The sequence below is a fragment of the Hemiscyllium ocellatum genome, unplaced genomic scaffold (genome assembly GCF_020745735.1).
Source record: "Hemiscyllium ocellatum isolate sHemOce1 unplaced genomic scaffold, sHemOce1.pat.X.cur. scaffold_1311_pat_ctg1, whole genome shotgun sequence".
Taxonomy (NCBI): Eukaryota; Metazoa; Chordata; class Chondrichthyes; order Orectolobiformes; family Hemiscylliidae; genus Hemiscyllium; species Hemiscyllium ocellatum.
The window spans coordinates 1-18,306 of record NW_026867735.1 but is presented as its reverse complement, the minus strand read 5'-3'; the positions used below and the strand labels follow the sequence as shown (position 1 = coordinate 18,306).

At 51.2% G+C, this 18,306-nt stretch overlaps 9 non-coding genes across 9 annotated transcripts; all 9 read right to left on the bottom strand.

The window, feature by feature from the left end:
- Positions 1-299: 299 nt before the first annotated feature.
- On the bottom strand, positions 300-491 carry LOC132809623 (U2 spliceosomal RNA). The gene has a single exon (XR_009642467.1). It is a non-coding gene; the product is annotated as a U2 spliceosomal RNA (small nuclear RNA).
- A 1,797-nt stretch (positions 492-2,288) lies between these two features.
- Positions 2,289-2,480, bottom strand: LOC132809611 (U2 spliceosomal RNA). Its single transcript, XR_009642455.1, has one exon. It is a non-coding gene; the product is annotated as a U2 spliceosomal RNA (small nuclear RNA).
- Positions 2,481-4,289: 1,809 nt separating this feature from the next.
- LOC132809599 (U2 spliceosomal RNA) lies at positions 4,290-4,481 on the bottom strand. Its single transcript, XR_009642443.1, has one exon. It is a non-coding gene; the product is annotated as a U2 spliceosomal RNA (small nuclear RNA).
- Positions 4,482-6,280: 1,799 nt separating this feature from the next.
- LOC132809578 (U2 spliceosomal RNA) lies at positions 6,281-6,472 on the bottom strand. Its single transcript, XR_009642422.1, has one exon. It is a non-coding gene; the product is annotated as a U2 spliceosomal RNA (small nuclear RNA).
- A 1,801-nt stretch (positions 6,473-8,273) lies between these two features.
- On the bottom strand, positions 8,274-8,464 carry LOC132809586 (U2 spliceosomal RNA). Its single transcript, XR_009642430.1, has one exon. It is a non-coding gene; the product is annotated as a U2 spliceosomal RNA (small nuclear RNA).
- A 1,814-nt stretch (positions 8,465-10,278) lies between these two features.
- LOC132809584 (U2 spliceosomal RNA) lies at positions 10,279-10,469 on the bottom strand. Its single transcript, XR_009642427.1, has one exon. It is a non-coding gene; the product is annotated as a U2 spliceosomal RNA (small nuclear RNA).
- A 1,797-nt stretch (positions 10,470-12,266) lies between these two features.
- Positions 12,267-12,457, bottom strand: LOC132809587 (U2 spliceosomal RNA). The gene has a single exon (XR_009642431.1). It is a non-coding gene; the product is annotated as a U2 spliceosomal RNA (small nuclear RNA).
- Positions 12,458-14,253: 1,796 nt separating this feature from the next.
- Positions 14,254-14,444, bottom strand: LOC132809583 (U2 spliceosomal RNA). Its single transcript, XR_009642426.1, has one exon. It is a non-coding gene; the product is annotated as a U2 spliceosomal RNA (small nuclear RNA).
- A 1,817-nt stretch (positions 14,445-16,261) lies between these two features.
- Positions 16,262-16,451, bottom strand: LOC132809588 (U2 spliceosomal RNA). Its single transcript, XR_009642432.1, has one exon. It is a non-coding gene; the product is annotated as a U2 spliceosomal RNA (small nuclear RNA).
- Positions 16,452-18,306: the final 1,855 nt, after the last annotated feature.

Genomic DNA, 18,306 nt, shown 5'->3' with positions numbered 1-18,306 from the left:
GGCAGACAAGGGCAAATCCATTCATTCAAATTGGCAAGTTACCTTCCTGGCAGGCCCCTGGTTCCAGAATGTTCCCTGTAGCACGTTGGGGTTACCCCTGTCCTGGCTTTCAGCGTGCTGCACCTTCATCAGGTAACTGCAGAGCAGGTTCATAAGACAGAAAACCCGTAACAAAAGACGATAGTTTCCTGCAACTGAAAAGACAATAGATGCAACAATCACTGACTGCCATCAACACGGCAAACTAGCAAAGGCAAGAGATTCACATTGCATTCACCTGCTTTTGAACTTGGGTAAGCGTTGGGTGCACCATTCCTGGAAACACTGCAATACCAGGCTGATACATGGAGAGGACAGAGCAAGCCCTTAAGCCATCTCCCTGCTCCAAAAATCCATTTAATACAAACACTCCCACCTTCGGGAGATATCAGCGATTAAACTGATAAGAACAGAAACTACACATATTCCAAGCCAAAAGGCCGAGAAGCGATAGCACATTAATACTCCAACGGTGGAGGTCATATTTGCCGACTATCCTTTCCATCAGTTTGATGATATTCAAAGTTCCTTTATTCCCTTACCGTCTACCTTCCTTCCAAGATATCCAACCAGACCGGAAGATCACTCTGCAGCAGTCGCTGTGCTTTCCCGTGCTTTTCTGTCCATCTGTTACGTAGCCGCGTAGGTCGCGCTGACGACCAATCAGATGGCACGGGCCGGAGCCACCGCACGTCAGGTCGACTGCAGAGAGGTTTCTCCCGGTGATCGGGGACAGCGGCGGCGGCAGGGTCATTCATTCCCCCGGCATCTACAAGATTCACCAGAATTCCTCAGGCAGCACCTTGCAAACCCATGGCCAACGCAGCCTCGAAGGATGACGGCAGCAGATCCACGGAACACCACCATTCGCAAGTTCTCCCCCCCCGCCGAGGCACTCGCTGTCCTGAATTGCAAATATGTCCTTGTTCCTCCGGTGTTACCGGGTCAAAATCGGGAATCCCCGCCCAAACAGCATCGCGGGGCTACCGACAGCACTTGGACTGCAGCGGTTCGAGAGAGCAGCTCACCACCAGGCTGATCTCGGCATGGGCGAGAAATGTTGGCCTTGACGGAAAGATCCTATTCATTGCCTCCCCTTGTGTTGGTGTAGCTTGCCCATAAATGCCAATCATCGTTTCCCTCACGTACAGGATTCGCTCCTCGGCATTCCGCATCAATCCGAAAAGTTGCGAAAAGCGAATTACGTCCGTGCACCCTTTCTTTATCGTCCACTTTCAATATCCTCTCTACTTGTATCCGACTCTCTGTGGAGAATGGGGAGGGAGCTGATCTCCCCGTGTAAACATGTCACGCTGCAAGCGCGCCTCATCACCACCAGCAGCTCGATTCGACATCTCCGTTCACATTGCTGCAGATCGCTGACAACATTATAATCCGACCCAGTTGACAAACTGACAACTGTTTCGCTACTTGCACCGCAAATGATGACAAATCGTTCCAAATCGTACGGGTGGCACAGTGGATCAGTGGTTAGTACGGCTGCCTGGTGGCACCAGGGAGCTGAAGCCAGTTCCAGCCTTGGGCGATCGTCTGCGTGAATAATCTTTACGTACAGACGTAGCTACTAAAGCAGGTCGCTTCCGTACAGTAGTTTGCGAAGAAACAAACAGAGATGGGGGTTTCACTCTATTCAGGAAACAGACTAAAGACATTTCTTTCTTGTTCAAGAAAATATTAGGATAAATTTGTTGCCTCGGGGGTGGGGGGGGAGGCGGGGGGTTGGGAAGGGGCTGTGGGGGCTGATCTGATAGCCATTTGACATTGGCTGAGTCATGGGATCCCACAACCTGATTTGACTGTGTTAAAAATCCCACAACACCAGGTTTCAGCCCAACGGGGTTCTTTGAAATTACAGCAGTCACCCCACCCCCCGCCACCGCCGTACCATCGGTGGGATACGTTCCAAGAACGACCGCAGAAGCCCAAAACGGCAGACAAGGGCAAATCCATTCATTCAAATTGGCAAGTTACCTTCCTGGCAGGCCCCTGGTTCCAGAATGTTCCCTGTAGCACGTTGGGGTTACCCCTGTCCTGGCTTTCAGCGTGCTGCACCTTCATCAGGTAACTGCAGAGCAGGTTCATAAGACAGAAAACCCGTAACAAAAAGACGATAGTTTCCTGCAACTGAAAAGACAATAGATGCAACAATCACTGACTGCCATCAACACGGCAAACTAGCAAAGGCAAGAGATTCACATTGCATTCACCTGCTTTTGAACTTGGTAAGCGTTGGGTGCACCATTCCTGGAAACACTGCAATACCAGGCTGATACATGGAGAGGACAGAGCAAGCCCTTAAGCCATCTCCCTGCTCCAAAAATCCATTTAATACAAACACTCCCACCTTCGGGAGATATCAGCGATTAAACTGATAAGAACAGAAACTACACATATTCCAAGCCAAAAGGCCGAGAAGCGATAGCACATTAATACTCCAACGGTGGAGGTCATATTTGCCGACTATCCTTTCCATCAGTTTGATGATATTCAAAGTTCCTTTATTCCCTTACCGTCTACCTTCCTTCCAAGATATCCAACCAGACCGGAAGATCACTCTGCAGCAGTCGCTGTGCTTTACCCGTGCTTTTCTGTCCATCTGTTACGTAGCCGCGTAGGTCGCGCTGACGACCAATCAGATGGCACGGGCCGGAGCCACCGCACGTCAGGTCGACTGCAGAGAGGTTTCTCCCGGTGATCGGGGACAGCGGCGGCGGCAGGGTCATTCATTCATCATTCATTCCCCGGCATCTACAAGATTCACCAGAATTCCTCAGGCAGCACCTTGCAAACCCATGGCCAACGCAGCCTCGAAGGATGACGGCAGCAGATCCACGGGAACACCACCATTCGCAAGTTCTCCCCCCCCCCCCCGAGGCACTCGCTGTCCTGAATTGCAAATATGTCCTTGTTCCTCCGGTGTTACCGGGTCAAAATCGGGAATCCCCGCCCAAACAGCATCGCGGGGCTACCGACAGCACTTGGACTGCAGCGGTTCGAGAGAGCAGCTCACCACCAGGCTGATCTCGGCATGGGCGAGAAATGTTGGCCTTGACGGAAAGATCCTATTCATTGCCTCCCCTTGTGTTGTGTAGCTTGCCCATAAATGCCAATCATCGTTTCCCTCACGTACAGGATTCGCTCCTCGGCATTCCGCATCAATCCGAAAAGTTGCGAAAAGCGAATTACGTCCGTGCACCCTTTCTTTATCGTCCACTTTCAATATCCTCTCTACTTGTATCCGACTCTCTGTGGAGAATGGGGAGGGAGCTGATCTCCCCGTGTAAACATGTCACGCTGCAAGCGCGCCTCATCACCACCAGCAGCTCGATTCGACATCTCCGTTCACATTGCTGCAGATCGCTGACAACATTATAATCCGACCCAGTTGACAAACTGACAACTGTTTCGCTACTTGCACCGCAAATGATGACAAATCGTTCCAAATCGTACGGTGGCACAGTGGATCAGTGGTTAGTACGGCTGCCTGGTGGCACCAGGGAGCTGAAGCCAGTTCCAGCCTTGGGCGATCGTCTGCGTGAATAATCTTTACGTACAGACGTAGCTACTAAAGCAGGTCGCTTCCGTACAGTAGTTTGCGAAGAAACAAACAGAGATGGGGGTTTCACTCTATTCAGGAAACAGACCAAGACATTTCTTTCTTGTTCAAGAAAATATTAGGATAAATTTGTTGCCTCGGGGGTGGGGGGGGAGGCGGGGGGGTTGGGAAGGGGCTGTGGGGGCTGATCTGATAGCCATTTGACATTGGCTGAGTCATGGGATCCCACAACCTGATTTGACTGTGTTAAAAATCCCACAACACCAGGTTTCAGCCCAACGGGGTTCTTTGAAATTACAGCAGTCACCCCACCCCCCGCCACCGCCGTACCATCGGTGGGATACGTTCCAAGAACGACCGCAGAAGCCCAAAACGGCAGACAAGGGCAAATCCATTCATTCAAATTGGCAAGTTACCTTCCTGGCAGGCCCCTGGTTCCAGAATGTTCCCTGTAGCACGTTGGGGTTACCCCTGTCCTGGCTTTCAGCGTGCTGCACCTTCATCAGGTAACTGCAGAGCAGGTTCATAAGACAGAAAACCCGTAACAAAAGACGATAGTTTCCTGCAACTGAAAAGACAATAGATGCAACAATCACTGACTGCCATCAACACGGCAAACTAGCAAAGGCAAGAGATTCACATTGCATTCACCTGCTTTTGAACTTGGGTAAGCGTTGGGTGCACCATTCCTGGAAACACTGCAATACCAGGCTGATACATGGAGAGGACAGAGCAAGCCCTTAAGCCATCTCCCTGCTCCAAAAATCCATTTAATACAAACACTCCCACCTTCGGGAGATATCAGCGATTAAACTGATAAGAACAGAAACTACACATATTCCAAGCCAAAAGGCCGAGAAGCGATAGCACATTAATACTCCAACGGTGGAGGTCATATTTGCCGACTATCCTTTCCATCAGTTTGATGATATTCAAAGTTCCTTTATTCCCTTACCGTCTACCTTCCTTCCAAGATATCCAACCAGACCGGAAGATCACTCTGCAGCAGTCGCTGTGCTTTCCCCGTGCTTTTCTCCATCTGTTACGTAGCCGCGTAGGTCGCGCTGACGACCAATCAGATGGCACGGGCCGGAGCCACCGCACGTCAGGTCGACTGCAGAGAGGTTTCTCCCGGTGATCGGGGACAGCGGCGGCGGCAGGGTCATACATTCCCCCGGCATCTACAAGATTCACCAGAATTCCTCAGGCAGCACCTTGCAAACCCATGGCCAACGCAGCCTCGAAGGATGACGGCAGCAGATCCACGGGAACACCACCATTCGCAAGTTCTCCCCCTCCCCCCCCCCGAGACACTCGCTGTCCTGAATTGCAAATATGTCTTTGTTCCTCCGGTGTTACGGGTCAAAATCGGGAATCCCCGCCCAAACAGCATCGCGGGGCTACCGACAGCACTTGGACTGCAGCGGTTCGAGAGAGCAGCTCACCACCAGGCTGATCTCGGCATGGGCGAGAAATGTTGGCCTTGACGGAAAGATCCTATTCATTGCCTCCCCTTGTGTTGGTGTAGCTTGCCCATAAATGCCAATCATCGTTTCCCTCACGTACAGGATTCGCTCCTCGGCATTCCGCATCAATCCGAAAAGTTGCGAAAAGCGAATTACGTCCGTGCACCCTTTCTTTATCGTCCACTTTCAATATCCTCTCTACTTGTATCCGACTCTCTGTGGAGAATGGGGAGGGAGCTGATCTCCCCGTGTAAACATGTCACGCTGCAAGCGCGCCTCATCACCACCAGCAGCTCGATTCGACATCTCCGTTCACATTGCTGCAGATCGCTGACAACATTATAATCCGACCCAGTTGACAAACTGACAACTGTTTCGCTACTTGCACCGCAAATGATGACAAATCGTTCCAAATCGTACGGGTGGCACAGTGGATCAGTGGTTAGTACGGCTGCCTGGTGGCACCAGGGAGCTGAAGCCAGTTCCAGCCTTGGGCGATCGTCTGCGTGAATAATCTTTACGTACAGACGTAGCTACTAAAGCAGGTCGCTTCCGTACAGTAGTTTGCGAAGAAACAAACAGAGATGGGGGTTTCACTCTATTCAGGAAACAGACTAAAGACATTTCTTTCTTGTTCAAGAAAATATTAGGATAAATTTGTTGCCTCGGGGGTGGGGGGGAGGCGGGGGGGTTGGGAAGGGGCTGTGGGGGCTGATCTGATAGCCATTTGACATTGGCTGAGTCATGGGATCCCACAACCTGATTTGACTGTGTTAAAAATCCCACAACACCAGGTTTCAGCCCAACGGGGTTCTTTGAAATTACAGCAGTCACCCCACCCCGCCACCGCCGTACCATCGGTGGGATACGTTCCAAGAACGACCGCAGAAGCCCAAAACGGCAGACAAGGGCAAATCCATTCATTTAAATTGGCAAGTTACCTTCCTGGCAGGCCCCTGGTTCCAGAATGTTCCCTGTAGCACGTTGGGGTTACCCCTGTCCTGGCTTTCAGCGTGCTGCACCTTCATCAGGTAACTGCAGAGCAGGTTCATAAGACAGAAAACCCGTAACAAAAGACGATAGTTTCCTGCAACTGAAAAGACAATAGATGCAACAATCACTGACTGCCATCAACACGGCAAACTAGCAAAGGCAAGAGATTCACATTGCATTCACCTGCTTTTGAACTTGGGTAAGCGTTGGGTGCACCATTCCTGGAAACACTGCAATACCAGGCTGATACATGGAGAGGACAGAGCAAGCCCTTAAGCCATCTCCCTGCTCCAAAAATCCATTTAATACAAACACTCCCACCTTCGGGAGATATCAGCGATTAAACTGATAAGAACAGAAACTACACATATTCCAAGCCAAAAGGCCGAGAAGCGATAGCACATTAATACTCCAACGGTGGAGGTCATATTTGCCGACTATCCTTTCCATCAGTTTGATGATATTCAAAGTTCCTTTATTCCCTTACCGTCTACCTTCCTTCCAAGATATCCAACCAGACCGGAAGATCACTCTGCAGCAGTCGCTGTGCTTTCCCCGTGCTTTTCTGTCCATCTGTTACGTAGCCGCGTAGGTCGCGCTGACGACCAATCAGATGGCACGGGCCGGAGCCACCGCACGTCAGGTCGACTGCAGAGAGGTTTCTCCCGGTGATCGGGGACAGCGGCGGCGGCAGGGTCATTCATTCCCCCGGCATCTACAAGATTCACCAGAATTCCTCAGGCAGCACCTTGCAAACCCATGGCCAACGCAGCCTCGAAGGATGACGGCAGCAGATCCACGGGAACACCACCATTCGCAAGTTCTCCCCCCCCCCCCCCCGAGGCACTCGCTGTCCTGAATTGCAAATATGTCTTTGTTCCTCCGGTGTTACCGGGTCAAAATCGGGAATCCCCGCCCAAACAGCATCGCGGGGCTACCGACAGCACTTGGACTGCAGCGGTTCGAGAGAGCAGCTCACCACCAGGCTGATCTCGGCATGGGCGAGAAATGTTGGCCTTGACGGAAAGATCCTATTCATTGCCTCCCCTTGTGTTGGTGTAGCTTGCCCATAAATGCCAATCATCGTTTCCCTCACGTACAGGATTCGCTCCTCGGCATTCCGCATCAATCCGAAAAGTTGCGAAAAGCGAATTACGTCCGTGCACCCTTTCTTTATCGTCCACTTTCAATATCCTCTCTACTTGTATCCGACTCTCTGTGGAGAATGGGGAGGGAGCTGATCTCCCGTGTAAACATGTCACGCTGCAAGCGCGCCTCATCACCACCAGCAGCTCGATTCGACATCTCCGTTCACATTGCTGCAGATCGCTGACAACATTATAATCCGACCCAGTTGACAAACTGACAACTGTTTCGCTACTTGCACCGCAAATGATGACAAATCGTTCCAAATCGTACGGGTGGCACAGTGGATCAGTGGTTAGTACGGCTGCCTGGTGGCACCAGGGAGCTGAAGCCAGTTCCAGCCTTGGGCGATCGTCTGCGTGAATAATCTTTACGTACAGACGTAGCTACTAAAGCAGGTCGCTTCCGTACAGTAGTTTGCGAAGAAACAAACAGAGATGGGGGTTTCACTCTATTCAGGAAACAGACTAAAGACATTTCTTTCTTGTTCAAGAAAATATTAGGATAAATTTGTTGCCTCGGGGGTGGGGGGGGAGGCGGGGGGGTTGGGAAGGGGCTGTGGGGGCTGATCTGATAGCCATTTGACATTGGCTGAGTCATGGGATCCCACAACCTGATTTGACTGTGTTAAAAATCCCACAACACCAGGTTTCAGCCCAACGGGGTTCTTTGAAATTACAGCAGTCACCCCACCCCCGCCACCGCCGTACCATCGGTGGGATACGTTCCAAGAACGACCGCAGAAGCCCAAAACGGCAGACAAGGGCAAATCCATTCATTCAAATTGGCAAGTTACCTTCCTGGCAGGCCCTGGTTCCAGAATGTTCCCTGTAGCACGTTGGGGTTACCCCTGTCCTGGCTTTCAGCGTGCTGCACCTTCATCAGGTAACTGCAGAGCAGGTTCATAAGACAGAAAACCCGTAACAAAAGACGATAGTTTCCTGCAACTGAAAAGACAATAGATGCAACAATCACTGACTGCCATCAACACGGCAAACTAGCAAAGGCAAGAGATTCACATTGCATTCACCTGCTTTTGAACTTGGGTAAGCGTTGGGTGCACCATTCCTGGAAACACTGCAATACCAGGCTGATACATGGAGAGGACAGAGCAAGCCCTTAAGCCATCTCCCTGCTCCAAAATCCATTTAATACAAACACTCCCACCTTCGGGAGATATCAGCGATTAAACTGATAAGAACAGAAACTACACATATTCCAAGCCAAAAGGCCGAGAAGCGATAGCACATTAATACTCCAACGGTGGAGGTCATATTTGCCGACTATCCTTTCCATCAGTTTGATGATATTCAAAGTTCCTTTATTCCCTTACCGTCTACCTTCCTTCCAAGATATCCAACCAGACCGGAAGATCACTCTGCAGCAGTCGCTGTGCTTTCCCCGTGCTTTTCTCCATCTGTTACGTAGCCGCGTAGGTCGCGCTGACGACCAATCAGATGGCACGGGCCGGAGCCACCGCACGTCAGGTCGACTGCAGAGAGGTTTCTCCCGGTGATCGGGGACAGCGGCGGCGGCAGGGTCATTCATTCCCCCGGCAGGGTCATTCATTCCCCGGCATCTACAAGATTCACCAGAATTCCTCAGGCAGCACCTTGCAAACCCATGGCCAACGCAGCCTCGAAGGATGACGGCAGCAGATCCACGGGAACACCACCATTCGCAAGTTCTCCCCCCGCCGAGGCACTCGCTGTCCTGAATTGCAAATATGTCCTTGTTCCTCCGGTGTTACCGGGTCAAAATCGGGAATCCCCGCCCAAACAGCATCGCGGGGGCTACCGACAGCACTTGGACTGCAGCGGTTCGAGAGAGCAGCTCACCACCAGGCTGATCTCGGCATGGGCGAGAAATGTTGGCCTTGACGGAAAGATCCTATTCATTGCCTCCCCTTGTGTTGGTGTAGCTTGCCCATAAATGCCAATCATCGTTTCCCTCACGTACAGGATTCGCTCCTCGGCATTCCGCATCAATCCGAAAAGTTGCGAAAAGCGAATTACGTCCGTGCACCCTTTCTTTATCGTCCACTTTCAATATCCTCTCTACTTGTATCCGACTCTCTGTGGAGAATGGGGAGGGAGCTGATCTCCCGTGTAAACATGTCACGCTGCAAGCGCGCCTCATCACCACCAGCAGCTCGATTCGACATCTCCGTTCACATTGCTGCAGATCGCTGACAACATTATAATCCGACCCAGTTGACAAACTGACAACTGTTTCGCTACTTGCACCGCAAATGATGACAAATCGTTCCAAATCGTACGGGTGGCACAGTGGATCAGTGGTTAGTACGGCTGCCTGGTGGCACCAGGGAGCTGAAGCCAGTTCCAGCCTTGGGCGATCGTCTGCGTGAATAATCTTTACGTACAGACGTAGCTACTAAAGCAGGTCGCTTCCGTACAGTAGTTTGCGAAGAAAAAAACAGAGATGGGGGTTTCACACTATTCAGGAAACAGACAAAGACATTTCTTTCTTGTTCAAGAAAATATTAGGATAAATTTGTTGCCTCGGGGGTTGGGGGGGAGGCGGGGGGGTTGGGAAGGGGCTGTGGGGGCTGATCTGATAGCCATTTGACATTGGCTGAGTCATGGGATCCCACAACCTGATTTGACTGTGTTAAAAATCCCACAACACCAGGTTTCAGCCCAACGGGGTTCTTTGAAATTACAGCAGTCACCCCACCCCCCGCCACCGCCGTACCATCGGTGGGATACGTTCCAAGAACGACCGCAGAAGCCCAAAACGGCAGACAAGGGCAAATCCATTCATTTAAATTGGCAAGTTACCTTCCTGGCAGGCCCCTGGTTCCAGAATGTTCCCTGTAGCACGTTGGGGTTACCCTGTCCTGGCTTTCAGCGTGCTGCACCTTCATCAGGTAACTGCAGAGCAGGTTCATAAGACAGAAAACCCGTAACAAAAGACGATAGTTTCCTGCAACTGAAAAGACAATAGATGCAACAATCACTGACTGCCATCAACACGGCAAACTAGCAAAGGCAAGAGATTCACATTGCATTCACCTGCTTTTGAACTTGGGTAAGCGTTGGGTGCACCATTCCTGGAAACACTGCAATACCAGGCTGATACATGGAGAGGACAGAGCAAGCCCTTAAGCCATCTCCCTGCTCCAAAATCCATTTAATACAAACACTCCCACCTTCGGGAGATATCAGCGATTAAACTGATAAGAACAGAAACTACACATATTCCAAGCCAAAAGGCCGAGAAGCGATAGCACATTAATACTCCAACGGTGGAGGTCATATTTGCCGACTATCCTTTCCATCAGTTTGATGATATTCAAAGTTCCTTTATTCCCTTACCGTCTACCTTCCTTCCAAGATATCCAACCAGACCGGAAGATCACTCTGCAGCAGTCGCTGTGCTTTCCCCGTGCTTTTCTGTCCATCTGTTACGTAGCCGCGTAGGTCGCGCTGACGACCAATCAGATGGCACGGGCCGGAGCCACCGCACGTCAGGTCGACTGCAGAGAGGTTTCTCCCGGTGATCGGGGACAGCGGCGGCGGCAGGGTCATTCATTCCCCCGGCATCTACAAGATTCACCAGAATTCCTCAGGCAGCACCTTGCAAACCCATGGCCAACGCAGCCTCGAAGGATGACGGCAGCAGATCCACGGGAACACCACCATTCGCAAGTTCTCCCCCCCCCCGAGGCACTCGCTGTCCTGAATTGCAAATATGTCTTTGTTCCTCCGGTGTTACCGGGTCAAAATCGGGAATCCCCGCCCAAACAGCATCGCGGGGCTACCGACAGCACTTGGACTGCAGCGGTTCGAGAGAGCAGCTCACCACCAGGCTGATCTCGGCATGGGCGAGAAATGTTGGCCTTGACGGAAAGATCCTATTCATTGCCTCCCTTGTGTTGGTGTAGCTTGCCCATAAATGCCAATCATCGTTTCCCTCACGTACAGGATTCGCTCCTCGGCATTCCGCATCAATCCGAAAAGTTGCGAAAAGCGAATTACGTCCGTGCACCCTTTCTTTATCGTCCACTTTCAATATCCTCTCTACTTGTATCCGACTCTCTGGAGAATGGGGAGGGAGCTGATCTCCCCGTGTAAACATGTCACGCTGCAAGCGCGCCTCATCACCACCAGCAGCTCGATTCGACATCTCCGTTCACATTGCTGCAGATCGCTGACAACATTATAATCCGACCCAGTTGACAAACTGACAACTGTTTCGCTACTTGCACCGCAAATGATGACAAATCGTTGTCAAATCGTACGGGTGGCACAGTGGATCAGTGGTTAGTACGGCTGCCTGGTGGCACCAGGGAGCTGAAGCCAGTTCCAGCCTTGGGCGATCGTCTGCGTGAATAATCTTTACGTACAGACGTAGCTACTAAAGCAGGTCGCTTCCGTACAGTAGTTTGCGAAGAAACAAACAGAGATGGGGGTTTCACTCTATTCAGGAAACAGACTAAAGACATTTCTTTCTTGTTCAAGAAAATATTAGGATAAATTTGTTGCCTCGGGGGTTGGGGGGGAGGCGGGGGGGTTGGGAAGGGGCTGTGGGGGCTGATCTGATAGCCATTTGACATTGGCTGAGTCATGGGATCCCACAACCTGATTTGACTGTGTTAAAAATCCCACAACACCAGGTTTCAGCCCAACGGGGTTCTTTGAAATTACAGCAGTCACCCCACCCCCCGCCACCGCCGTACCATCGGTGGGATACGTTCCAAGAACGACCGCAGAAGCCCAAAACGGCAGACAAGGGCAAATCCATTCATTTAAATTGGCAAGTTACCTTCCTGGCAGGCCCCTGGTTCCAGAATGTTCCCTGTAGCACGTTGGGGTTACCCCTGTCCTGGCTTTCAGCGTGCTGCACCTTCATCAGGTAACTGCAGAGCAGGTTCATAAGACAGAAAACCCGTAACAAAAGACGATAGTTTCCTGCAACTGAAAAGACAATAGATGCAACAATCACTGACTGCCATCAACACGGCAAACTAGCAAAGGCAAGAGATTCACATTGCATTCACCTGCTTTTGAACTTGGGTAAGCGTTGGGTGCACCATTCCTGGAAACACTGCAATACCAGGCTGATACATGGAGAGGACAGAGCAAGCCCTTAAGCCATCTCCCTGCTCCAAAAATCCATTTAATACAAACACTCCCACCTTCGGGAGATATCAGCGATTAAACTGATAAGAACAGAAACTACACATATTCCAAGCCAAAAGGCGAGAAGCGATAGCACATTAATACTCCAACGGTGGAGGTCATATTTGCCGACTATCCTTTCCATCAGTTTGATGATATTCAAAGTTCCTTTATTCCCTTACCGTCTACCTTCCTTCCAAGATATCCAACCAGACCGGAAGATCACTCTGCAGCAGTCGCTGTGCTTTCCCCGTGCTTTTCTCCATCTGTTACGTAGCCGCGTAGGTCGCGCTGACGACCAATCAGATGGCACGGGCCGGAGCCACCGCACGTCAGGTCGACTGCAGAGAGGTTTCTCCCGGTGATCGGGGACAGCGGCGGCGGCAGGGTCATTCATTCCCCCGGCATCTACAAGATTCACCAGAATTCCTCAGGCAGCACCTTGCAAACCCATGGCCAACGCAGCCTCGAAGGATGACGGCAGCAGATCCACGGGAACACCACCATTCGCAAGTTTCTCCCCCCCGCCGAGGCACTCGCTGTCCTGAATTGCAAATATGTCCTTGTTCCTCCGGTGTTACCGGGTCAAAATCGGGAATCCCCGCCCAAACAGCATCGCGGGGCTACCGACAGCACTTGGACTGCAGCGGTTCGAGAGAGCAGCTCACCACCAGGCTGATCTCGGCATGGGCGAGAAATGTTGGCCTTGACGGAAAGATCCTATTCATTGCCTCCCCTTGTGTTGGTGTAGCTTGCCCATAAATGCCAATCATCGTTTCCCTCACGTACAGGATTCGCTCCTCGGCATTCCGCATCAATCCGAAAAGTTGCGAAAAGCGAATTACGTCCGTGCACCCTTTCTTTATCGTCCACTTTCAATATCCTCTCTACTTGTATCCGACTCTCTGTGGAGAATGGGGAGGGAGCTGATCTCCCCGTGTAAACATGTCACGCTGCAAGCGCGCCTCATCACCACCAGCAGCTCGATTCGACATCTCCGTTCACATTGCTGCAGATCGCTGACAACATTATAATCCGACCCAGTTGACAAACTGACAACTGTTTCGCTACTTGCACCGCAAATGATGACAAATCGTTCCAAATCGTACGGGTGGCACAGTGGATCAGTGGTTAGTACGGCTGCCTGGTGGCACCAGGGAGCTGAAGCCAGTTCCAGCCTTGGGCGATCGTCTGCGTGAATAATCTTTACGTACAGACGTAGCTACTAAAGCAGGTCGCTTCCGTACAGTAGTTTGCGAAGAAACAAACAGAGATGGGGGTTTCACTCTATTCAGGAAACAGACTAAAGACATTTCTTTCTTGTTCAAGAAAATATTAGGATAAATTTGTTGCCTCGGGGGTGGGGGGGGAGGCGGGGGGGTTGGGAAGGGGCTGTGGGGGCTGATCTGATAGCCATTTGACATTGGCTGAGTCATGGGATCCCACAACCTGATTTGACTGTGTTAAAAATCCCACAACACCAGGTTTCAGCCCAACGGGGTTCTTTGAAATTACAGCAGTCACCCCACCCCCGCCACCGCCGTACCATCGGTGGGATACGTTCCAAGAACGACCGCAGAAGCCCAAAACGGCAGACAAGGGCAAATCCATTCATTCAAATTGGCAAGTTACCTTCCTGGCAGGCCCCTGGTTCCAGAATGTTCCCTGTAGCACGTTGGGGTTACCCCTGTCCTGGCTTTCAGCGTGCTGCACCTTCATCAGGTAACTGCAGAGCAGGTTCATAAGACAGAAAACCGTAACAAAAGACGATAGTTTCCTGCAACTGAAAAGACAATAGATGCAACAATCACTGACTGCCATCAACACGGCAAACTAGCAAAGGCAAGAGATTCACATTGCATTCACCTGCTTTTGAACTTGGGTAAGCGTTGGGTGCACCATTCCTGGAAACACTGCAATACCAGGCTGATACATGGAGAGGACAGAGCAAGCCCTTAAGCCATCTCCCTGCTCCAAAAATCCATTTAATACAAACACTCCCACCTTCGGGAGATATCAGCGATTAAACTGATAAGAACAGAAACTACACATATTCCAAGCCAAAGGCCGAGAAGCGATAGCACATTAATACTCCAACGGTGGAGGTCATATTTGCCGACTATCCTTTCCATCAGTTTGATGATATTCAAAGTTCCTTTATTCCCTTACCGTCTACCTTCCTTCCAAGATATCCAACCAGACCGGAAGATCACTCTGCAGCAGTCGCTGTGCTTTCCCCGTGCTTTCTTGTCCATCTGTTACGTAGCCGCGTAGGTCGCGCTGACGACCAATCAGATGGCACGGGCCGGAGCCACGCACGTCAGGTCGACTGCAGAGAGGTTTCTCCCGGTGATCGGGGACAGCGGCGGCGGCAGGGTCATTCATTCCCCGGCAGGGTCATTCATTCCCCCGGCATCTACAAGATTCACCAGAATTCCTCAGGCAGCACCTTGCAAACCCATGGCCAACGCAGCCTCGAAGGATGACGGCAGCAGATCCACGGGAACACCACCATTCGCAAGTTTCTCCCCCCCGCCGAGGCACTCGCTGTCCTGAATTGCAAATATGTCCTTGTTCCTCCGGTGTTACCGGGTCAAAATCGGGAATCCCCGCCCAAACAGCATCGCGGGGCTACCGACAGCACTTGGACTGCAGCGGTTCGAGAGAGCAGCTCACCACCAGGCTGATCTCGGCATGGGCGAGAAATGTTGGCCTTGACGGAAAGATCCTATTCATTGCCTCCCCTTGTGTTGGTGTAGCTTGCCCATAAATGCCAATCATCGTTTCCCTCACGTACAGGATTCGCTCCTCGGCATTCCGCATCAATCCGAAAAGTTGCGAAAAGCGAATTACGTCCGTGCACCCTTTCTTTATCGTCCACTTTCAATATCCTCTCTACTTGTATCCGACTCTCTGTGGAGAATGGGGAGGGAGCTGATCTCCCCGTGTAAACATGTCACGCTGCAAGCGCGCCTCATCACCACCAGCAGCTCGATTCGACATCTCCGTTCACATTGCTGCAGATCGCTGACAACATTATAATCCGACCCAGTTGACAAACTGACAACTGTTTCGCTACTTGCACCGCAAATGATGACAAATCGTTCCAAATCGTACGGGTGGCACAGTGGATCAGTGGTTAGTACGGCTGCCTGGTGGCACCAGGGAGCTGAAGCCAGTTCCAGCCTTGGGCGATCGTCTGCGTGAATAATCTTTACGTACAGACGTAGCTACTAAAGCAGGTCGCTTCCGTACAGTAGTTTGCGAAGAAACAAACAGAGATGGGGGTTTCACTCTATTCAGGAAACAGACCAAAGACATTTCTCTTCTTGTTCAAGAAAATATTAGGATAAATTTGTTGCCTCGGGGGTTGGGGGGGAGGCGGGGGGGTTGGGAAGGGGCTGTGGGGGCTGATCTGATAGCCATTTGACATTGGCTGAGTCATGGGATCCACAACCTGATTTGACTGTGTTAAAAATCCCACAACACCAGGTTTCAGCCCAACGGGGTTCTTTGAAATTACAGCAGTCACCCACCCCCCGCCACCGCCGTACCATCGGTGGGATACGTTCCAAGAACGACCGCAGAAGCCCAAAACGGCAGACAAGGGCAAATCCATTCATTTAAAATTGGCAAGTTACCTTCCTGGCAGGCCCTGGTTCCAGAATGTTCCCTGTAGCACGTTGGGGTTACCCCTGTCCTGGCTTTCAGCGTGCTGCACCTTCATCAGGTAACTGCAGAGCAGGTTCATAAGACAGAAAACCGTAACAAAAGACGATAGTTTCCTGCAACTGAAAAGACAATAGATGCAACAATCACTGACTGCCATCAACACGGCAAACTAGCAAAGGCAAGAGATTCACATTGCATTCACCTGCTTTTGAACTTGGGTAAGCGTTGGGTGCACCATTCCTGGAAACACTGCAATACCAGGCTGATACATGGAGAGGACAGAGCAAGCCCTTAAGCCATCTCCTGCTCCAAAAATCCATTTAATACAAACACTCCCACCTTCGGGAGATATCAGCGATTAAACTGATAAGAACAGAAACTACACATATTCCAAGCCAAAAGGCGAGAAGCGATAGCACATTAATACTCCAACGGTGGAGGTCATATTTGCCGACTATCCTTTCCATCAGTTTGATGATATTCAAAGTTCCTTTATTCCCTTACCGTCTACCTTCCTTCCAAGATATCCAACCAGACCGGAAGATCACTCTGCAGCAGTCGCTGTGCTTTCCCCGTGCTTTTCTGTCATCTGTTACGTAGCCGCGTAGGTCGCGCTGACGACCAATCAGATGGCACGGGCCGGAGCCACCGCACGTCAGGTCGACTGCAGAGAGGTTTCTCCCGGTGATCGGGGACAGCGGCGGCGGCAGGGTCATTCATTCCCCCGGCATCTACAAGATTCACCAGAATTCCTCAGGCAGCACCTTGCAAACCCATGGCCAACGCAGCCTCGAAGGATGACGGCAGCAGATCCACGGGAACACCACCATTCGCAAGTTCTCCCCCCCCGAGGCACTCGCTGTCCTGAATTGCAAATATGTCCTTGTTCCTCCGGTGTTACGGGTCAAAATCGGGAATCCCCGCCCAACAGCATCGCGGGGCTACCGACAGCACTTGGACTGCAGCGGTTCGAGAGAGCAGCTCACCACCAGGCTGATCTCGGCATGGGCGAGAAATGTTGGCCTTGACGGAAAGATCCTATTCATTGCCTCCCCTTGTGTTGGTGTAGCTTGCCCATAAATGCCAATCATCGTTTCCCTCACGTACAGGATTCGCTCCTCGGCATTCCGCATCAATCCGAAAAGTTGCGAAAAGCGAATTACGTCCGTGCACCCTTTCTTTATCGTCCACTTTCAATATCCTCTCTACTTGTATCCGACTCTCTGTGGAGAATGGGGAGGGAGCTGATCTCCCCGTGTAAACATGTCACGCTGCAAGCGCGCCTCATCACCACCAGCAGCTCGATTCGACATCTCCGTTCACATTGCTGCAGATCGCTGACAACATTATAATCCGACCCAGTTGACAAACTGACAACTGTTTCGCTACTTGCACCGCAAATGATGACAAATCGTTCCAAATCGTACGGGTGGCACAGTGGATCAGTGGTTAGTACGGCTGCCTGGTGGCACCAGGGAGCTGAAGCCAGTTCCAGCCTTGGGCGATCGTCTGCGTGAATAATCTTTACGTACAGACGTAGCTACTAAAGCAGGTCGCTTCCGTACAGTAGTTTGCGAAGAAACAAACAGAGATGGGGGGTTTCACTCTATTCAGGAAACAGACTAAAGACAGTTTTTCTTGTTCAAGAAAATATTAGGATAAATTTGTTGCTCGGGGGTGGGGGGGAGGCGGGGGGGTTGGGAAGGGGCTGTGGGGGCTGATCTGATAGCCATTTGACATTGGCTGAGTCATGGGATCCACAACCTGATTTGACTGTGTTAAAATCCCACAACACCAGGTTTCAGCCCAACGGGGTTCTTTGAAATTACAGCAGTCACCCCCACCCCGCCACGCCGTACCATCGGTGGGATACGTTCCAAGAACGTCCGCAGAAGCCCAAAACGGCAGACAAGGGCAAATCCATTCATTAAATTGGCAAGTTACCTTCCTGGCAGGCCCCTGGTTCCAGAATGTTCCCTGTAGCACGTTGGGGTTACCCTGTCCTGGCTTTCAGCGTGCTGCACCTTCATCAGGTAACTGCAGAGCAGGTTCATAAGACAGGAAACCGTAACAAAAGACGATAGTTTCCTGCAACTGAAAAGACAATAGATGCAACAATCACTGACTGCCATCAACACGGCAAACTAGCAAAGGCAAGAGATTCACATTGCATTCACCTGCTTTTGAACTTGGGTAAGCGTTGGATTGGTGCACCATTCTGGAAACACTGCAATACCAGGCTGATACATGGAGGAGGACAGAGCAAGCC